Raw genomic sequence first — 7,488 nt, forward strand, 5'->3', positions numbered from 1 at the left:
TTCATCAGAACTAAATACTCTGCAAGTTATTTTCATAAAAATAAATGAGGCAGAGAATAAATAGGATGTACAATGGATAATATAAATAATAAGATGCTACTTGGAGCTGAAGACTACCTTAAGGCTGCTAAAAAAAACGCTGGATACTTATAGGAAGTGATTAACTTCCCTTGGAATGTATCCTTTTCTCTGAAGTAAATGTTCCTGCCAAAGGCATCCTGACAATGTTGATTGAAATGAAGCTGGAAAAGTCCTATACTGTGTGGGAGATGGGCTTGCGTTCTCTTGCTTTTTAAAAAAATTTCTTATGAGAAACTCATGGAAAAGAGCTGAAATTTTAATTCCACAGGTCATACTATTAGTTTCTGAACTTGGGATGCGATTTCAATAAGTATATAATAAAATCCTCTGAAATATAAGACATTGGTCATCAGGGTTAAGATGAAAATAATTTCAATGACCAAAACATAATTTAAAAAAAAGAGATGAAATGAATTGCTTGGGGCACCTCAGTAGGTGGGTAGAATGCTCTGGAATGGGCCATTGTCCCTGGTCAAGAGGACCACCAGGGGGCGCCTCGTTTCTAAGATTTCCCCAGGGGCTGTTCTAGTCGTTAAGATTCCTGGATTTAGGATTCAACTCAGAAACTTTAGAGACACCCTGAAACTGATTAATCAACTCTGAGGCTCTCAGTTCCTGCTCAAGCCGGACCCTCAAATGCTCCAGTGGATCCTTGAAGTACAGTGGGATGGTTATGTCCCCTCAACTTGGGACCCTCTATTTTAATAGATGTAGCCTTCAATCTACACAGGCTTTAAAAGCCTACAGTCAAGTGGAGTCCCAACTCTTTCTGACACGAATTGTGCTTTGGTTCAGGTTTACCCCGTGAGGAAGTGTTTGTGGAAAACGGGAGAGTATAGTTCGGAGTTCCAGGGACCGAGATTAGCTTGGCGGAATACTAGCACTCTGTGACCTTGAGCAAGTTACTTGACCTCCTCCGGCTTTAGTTCTGTTGTTACTTTGCAGGACCGTCACAAAGACGAGCTGACAAGGTGCCCATCCGATGTTGGGTGTACGGTGGGCCCTTCACACCACTTGCCGAGCTGCTGCTACCCTTTAATTGTATTTAAAAAAGAAAGAAAGAAAGAAAGAAATTCAGCTCTTTACATTCACTCCTGTTACATATCTTCTTAATTTTGGCCCATCTTTGACCTGGGAAAACCGTTTTGAATCTTGATTTTTTTCTTTCCATCTCTGGGCTAAACCAGCGTGGATGGACATTTCTTCTGAGTCCTCATCCCAGTTGAACATACGGGGGCAAGTGGAGCCCAGAGGTATATAACAAGCCACTCTCTTTCCAGGCTGATGGCAATCTATTAATTGATACTTTTGGGGGGGAATTTGTCTTGAGTGATTCTAACTTCATTGGACCCCCAGAGCCTTGGGTAAGCCAAGTCATGGGCAAAGATGGATATTCCCACTAGCCCCCTGCCCCTGGAGTCCACCCTTTCCAGGTCTTCTTGCTTTCCTGCTGGATGTCAGTTTGATTGTGCCTTTTGGCAGCCCCTGGTGTTTCCCCACTTTATTAGGCTTTTGGTGGCTTGGTTCTGGATCGTTCTTACGGTGTCCTCACTGCTTCAGAGAGTGTGGAGTGGGGACCAGTGTTGTTCACCTCTTGTCTCCTTCTGTCTCACTGTCTCTCTGGAGGCTCCGTGTCCAGCGTTGGGGATTGGCTCTGTCCCGAGCAGTAAATGCATTTCTCTTTACCCGCCTCGGATGATCCAGCTTTGGAGCACTCCTAGACCTTTGTTGACCCTGGGCGCCAGCCCCCCCAACAGGAGATGCAGTTTTTATTTTTAAAATTCTTTCATTCCTTTTACCATGTTCCTTGCAACAAATTCCTGAGGCTCAGCTCAGAGGGCAGTTGAGGAGTGTTTTCTAGGACCACAACCACTGCAGTTTTAAAATAATAATAAATAAATAATTTTTTACAAGCATTGCAGTTTACTTATTTATTTTTAAGATTTTATTTAGTTATTTGACAGAGAGAGAGAGCACGAGCACAAGCAAGGGGAGCGGGAGAGGGAGTGGGAGAGGGAGAAACAGGCTTCCCATTGAGCAGGGAGCCCGATTCGGGACTCAATCCTAGGACCCTGGGATCATGCCCGGAGCTGAAGGCAGACGCTTAACCAACGGAGCCATGAGGCGCCCCCAAGCATTGCAGTTTAAATCATAATCTGGATGTCAGGTCAGTGCCGAGGAATCTAGAGCCTTCCAAGCTCAGGGAGCATGCCTTGCCTTGTGGGTGTCACAGACATTGTAAGGAGTTAGGGTATCTGGTCCCTTTTCTTTTTTAAGTTTTAAGTTTTAATTCCAGTATAATTAACATACAGTGTTATATTAGTTTCAGGTGTACAATACAGTAATTCAACACCTCCATACATCACCTGGTGCTCATCACGACAAGTATGCTCCTTAATCCCCATCACCTGTCCCTTACCTCCCACCCCCCCCCCCCCCCCGGGAACCAGCAGTGTGTTCTCTTTAGTTAAGAGTCTATATTTTTTGTCTCTTTTTCTTTGTTCATTTATTGTTTCTTAAATTCCACATATGAGTGAAATCATTCGGCATTTGTCTTTCTCTGACTTATTTCACTTAGCATGATATCCTCTAGCTCCATCCATGTCATTGCAAATGGAAAGATTTCATTCTTTTTTTTTTTTTTTTGGATGAGTAATATTCTATTGTATATACACTACATCTTCTTTATCCATTCATCGATCGATGGACAGTTGGGCTGCTTCCATAATTTGGCTATTGGAAATAATGCTGTGATAAACATAGGGGTGTATATATCCCTTTGAATTAATATTTTTGTATTCTTTGGGGTAAATACCCAGTAGTGCAATTACTGGATCATAGGATAGTTCTATTTTTAACTTTTTGAGGAACCTCCATAGTGTTTTCCAGATTGACTGCACCAGCTTGCATTCCCACCAACAGTGTAGGAGGGTTCCCCTTTCTCCACATCCTCACAACACCTCATGTTTCCTGTGTTTTTGACTTTATCCATTCTGACAGTTGTGAGGTGGTATCTCATTGTAGTTTTGATTTGCATTTCCCTGATGATCAGGGATGTTGAGCATCTTTTCATGTGTCTGTTGGGCATCTGGTCCCCGTTCTTGAAGAGGTGTTACCTCCATGACCCGGGGCCAGTGAGTGCTCAAGGTTCCTTTTACTATTTCTCCCAACAGGCCTCATGGGTCCTCAGGCGAGCAGGCTACTGATGACCCGCTCTGGCAGCTCAGAATTCTGGAATGGGCTCCAACAGGCACCCCCACTATGTCTCCCAGTGCATTTACTGACTTTAAGCTACAAGAAAGAAAGCTGGGAACAGCATAATACATTGTGAAAAGTAATGTTAATCATTTTCCTTAATTTTTTTTTTTTACTTTTGAGGTGAAATTCACATAACGAAATTAACCATGTTAAAGTGAATAATTCAGTGACGGTTAGTACATTCACAGTGTTATGCAACCGCCACACCATCTGGTTCCAAAACATTGTCATCACCCCCAGAGGAAACCCCATTCCCATTAAATAGTCACTCCTCATTCCTCATTCCTTCCAGGCTTGGCAACCACCATTGCATTCTTTCTGTATGGTTGTTTAAAATTCTGGAGGGGCACCTGGGTGGCAGAGTCGGTTAAGGGTCCAACTCTTGGTTTCGGCTCAGGTCATGATCTCAGGGTCGTGAGATCGAGCCCTGCATCGGGCTCTGTGCTCAGCATGGAGTCCGCTTGAGATTCTTGCTCCCTCTGTCTCTGTCCTGCCTGCTCATGCTTTGTCTCTTTCTCTCTCTCTCTGAAATAGATAAATAAATCTTTAACAAAATAAATAAAATTCTAAAAATTTTATATAAATGGAATCAAATAATATGTGACCTTTTGTGCCTGGATTTTTTTTTTTTACTCAGCATATTTTTGAGATTCACGCATGTTGGGGCATGTGTCAGGACATCATTCCTTTTTATGGCCGAATACTACTCCATTGTTTGGCTACACCACACTTTGTTTATCTATTCACCTGTTGATGGGCACTTGGGCGGTTTCCACCTTTTGGCTACTGTGAATAGTGTTGATATAAACATTCATGTGCGAATTATTTACTTTATTTAAGAAATATTTATTTATTTGTTTGTTTGGGGATAGTTGACAATGTCAGGTGACCCATGTGTACAACATAGTGATTTGACAGCTCGGTATCTTCACCATGCTCACCACAGTGTCACCACGCACTGTTACTACAATACCATTGATCATATTCCCTTGCTGTACCTTTTATTCATGTGACTTATTCATTCCATAACTAGAAGCTGCTATCTGCCACTCCTCTTCATGTACAAAGTTTTGTTTAAACACCTGTTTTCGATTCTTTTGCGTGTATACCTAGGAGTGGAATTTCTGGGTCATATGGTGATTCTATGTTTAATTTTTCGAGGGACCACCAATTTTCCCCCCATTTTTTGACTTAGTTGTCTTTTTGTTGTTGAGTTGTAAAGATTCTTTATATATTCTGGATCCTTGACTCTTATCAGATACAAGATTTCCAAATATTTCCCTTTATTGTGTAGCTTGTCTTTTCACCTTCTTCACAATTTCATACTGTCCCATTTTCTCCCCCTTGTTAAGAGTCAAGTTTATTGAGGTTTAACTTACATACAATAAAACTCACTCTGTAAAAGTATTTAGTGCTATGACTTTTGACAAATGTATATAGTCTTCTACAATGAAGATGTAACATTTTCTTCCCCACGACAAGTTTTTCTCATGCCTTTTCGAGGTTAATCTCCTCCTAATGCTAATGATTTGTTAAGTTTTGTCATTATATTATAAACTTTAGTTTTCTGAAAAATTACTGTGAAACATCCAACAAATAATGCTAGGGTAAATGATGCCCAATTATATTATTTGTATGGACACTATTTAACTTACGGAGTGTTGATATTTTATATTTTTAATTTATGCTTCCCTAGCACCTTGCCGCAGGTAACACTGGTTTCAGGTGAGTGGACCTGGAGTGCCAGCAGGTGTGTCAGGAGTCGGTTCCTTTCGTCCTGATGATTCACCAAGAAGACACACCCTGGGAGGAAGGCAGAGGTAAATTCCACCATGAGATATGTTCCGGTATATCTGGTTACTCATGAGCAATCTAAAAAGATATGAGACACAGGCTGATATATTTCTTTAATAATGTTCCTCTCTAGAAGTAAAGCAGTACTAATGATTTTCTGGTTTCTCAAGAGATAAAGGAAAATCATTTAAACAATGAAACTGCAATTTGCATGTTAGTATGGCCTTGCTCTAGCCACCTGTCTGTGCTTTTGGACACCTGCCCTCAACTCTCCCATTTCATATTCCTCTTTGGAGCTATCCAGTTCTGTGCTGCAACTGTCTTAGAGATATTCTCTGGCATTCCATCCCTGCCAAGGGGGCCACAGCCATTATTTGCCCCCTCCATTTGAGCTAGGTGGAATAGATCTAGATTTTTGAAACTCAAAGAGCCTAATCCAAATAGAATTGATACAAAGAGAGAGATTTCACCAAAAAGGCCTCACAAAGAAATTTGGGCTGCTTATAAGGTTATCAGGACGCACAGTTGGGTAGATGATGGAGAGAATCCTCTCAGAACTCTACAATGAGAAATTAGTGTTCTGTAGGGTAAAACAGTTAATAGAACTGATTCCTTGAGACTCAAGCAAAGAGCTTTCAAGTTTCTGAGTATCCAGAATAAAATAAATCAGTGGCACACCACAATCCCGCAGGTGTGCATGGAGGTCTCGGTGTCCATGTCACCACTTTGTGTTGGAATGATCTGTTTGCATGTTTGTCATCTTCCTTAGACTGCCATCTTGGCTTTGTTTCCCTAATGTCTGTGGTACCTGAACAGAGGTCACTCCGATGACAGCAGGGAATACCATCAACCTGGAGAGGGGTCATCTAAGGCACATTCCCAAGGATTCGGGTGCAGCATCTTCTGTGCTCACAATGGTTGACCAACACTAGAGGCCCAGTTATACCTTGGTGGCTCTTTCCACCTTCTCAACGCTTCCTTAACATCCTGCTCCCTCTTTTTTTTTTTAATTAAGATTTTTATTTTATTTGAGAGAGAGAAAGCGAGAGAAAGAGCATGAGTAGAGAGGGAGGGGCAGAGGCAGAGGGAGAAGCAGGCTCTCTGCTGAGCAGGGAGCCCGGCATGGGGCTCGATCCCAGGACCCTGGAGTCATGACCTGAGCTGAAGGCAGACGCTTAACGGACTGAGCCACCCAAGCGCCCCTTACTCTTTTTTTTGTCCCTCCAGACACTTTCCTTTTTTTAAAATTGAATTATAATGAACATACAGTGTTATTTTAGCTTAAGGCATACAACATAGCCATTCAAGAATTCTGTATATTACTCAGGGCTCACCTCAGTAGGTGTAGTCGCTGTCTGTCACCAATTTTTACAATCTTACTGACTATATTCCCTATGCTGTACTTTTCATCTCTGTTACTTATTTATTTTGTAACTGGAAGTTTGTACTTCTTAATCTCCTTTATTTCACACACCCCCATCTCCCCTCTGCAATCACGCATTTGTTTTCTCTATTTAAGAGTGGTTTTTGTTGTTGTTGTTTGTCTGTTTTCTCTTTGTTTCTTAAATTCCACATATGAATGAAATCATATGGTATTTGTCTTGCTCTGTCTGACTTATTTCACTTAGCATTGTACCCTCTAGATCCATCCACATTGCTGCAAGTGGCAAGATTTCATTCTTTTTTTATGGCCGAGTAATGTTCCCTTGTATATATACACCACATCTTCTTTATCCATTCATCTATCAATGGACACTGGCAGCTTCCATGATTTGGCTATTGTAAATAATGCTGCAATAAACACAAGGGTGCATATATCTTTCCAAATTAGCGTTTTTGTTTTCTTTGGGTAAATACCCAGTACTGGAAATATTGGATCATATGGTATTTCTAGTTTTAATTTTTTGAGGACCCTCCATACTGTTTTCCAGAGTGGCTGCACCAGTTTGCATTCCCACCAACAGTGCATGAGGGTTCCTTTTTCTCCACATCCTCACCAACACCTGTTGTTTCTTGTGTTGTTGATTCTAGCCATTCTCACAAGTGTAAGGTGATAGCTCATTGTCATCCCTGCTACCTCTTAAGATACCTGAATTTACATTACATTCCCAGCATCTTTGAACCTGACCAGGGGTATTTAGTGCTGAAGTCCATGTTCAGGTTAATAAGGACAAAGTTTGTTATTTCTGGACAACTAGATGCAAGGCATGATATTGGATTGAATACCGGGCCAGGAAAAAGTTGCTCTTAAAGACGTTGTTGAGACAGTTGGTGAAACTAAGCTTATTAAATCTTTTCTTAGATGCACTGTGCATAAAAGGCCTAGGCCGCCGAGAGCCGAGAGCCAGGACTCAG

Source organism: Halichoerus grypus, chromosome 10, assembly GCF_964656455.1.
Source record: "Halichoerus grypus chromosome 10, mHalGry1.hap1.1, whole genome shotgun sequence".
Taxonomy (NCBI): Eukaryota; Metazoa; Chordata; class Mammalia; order Carnivora; family Phocidae; genus Halichoerus; species Halichoerus grypus.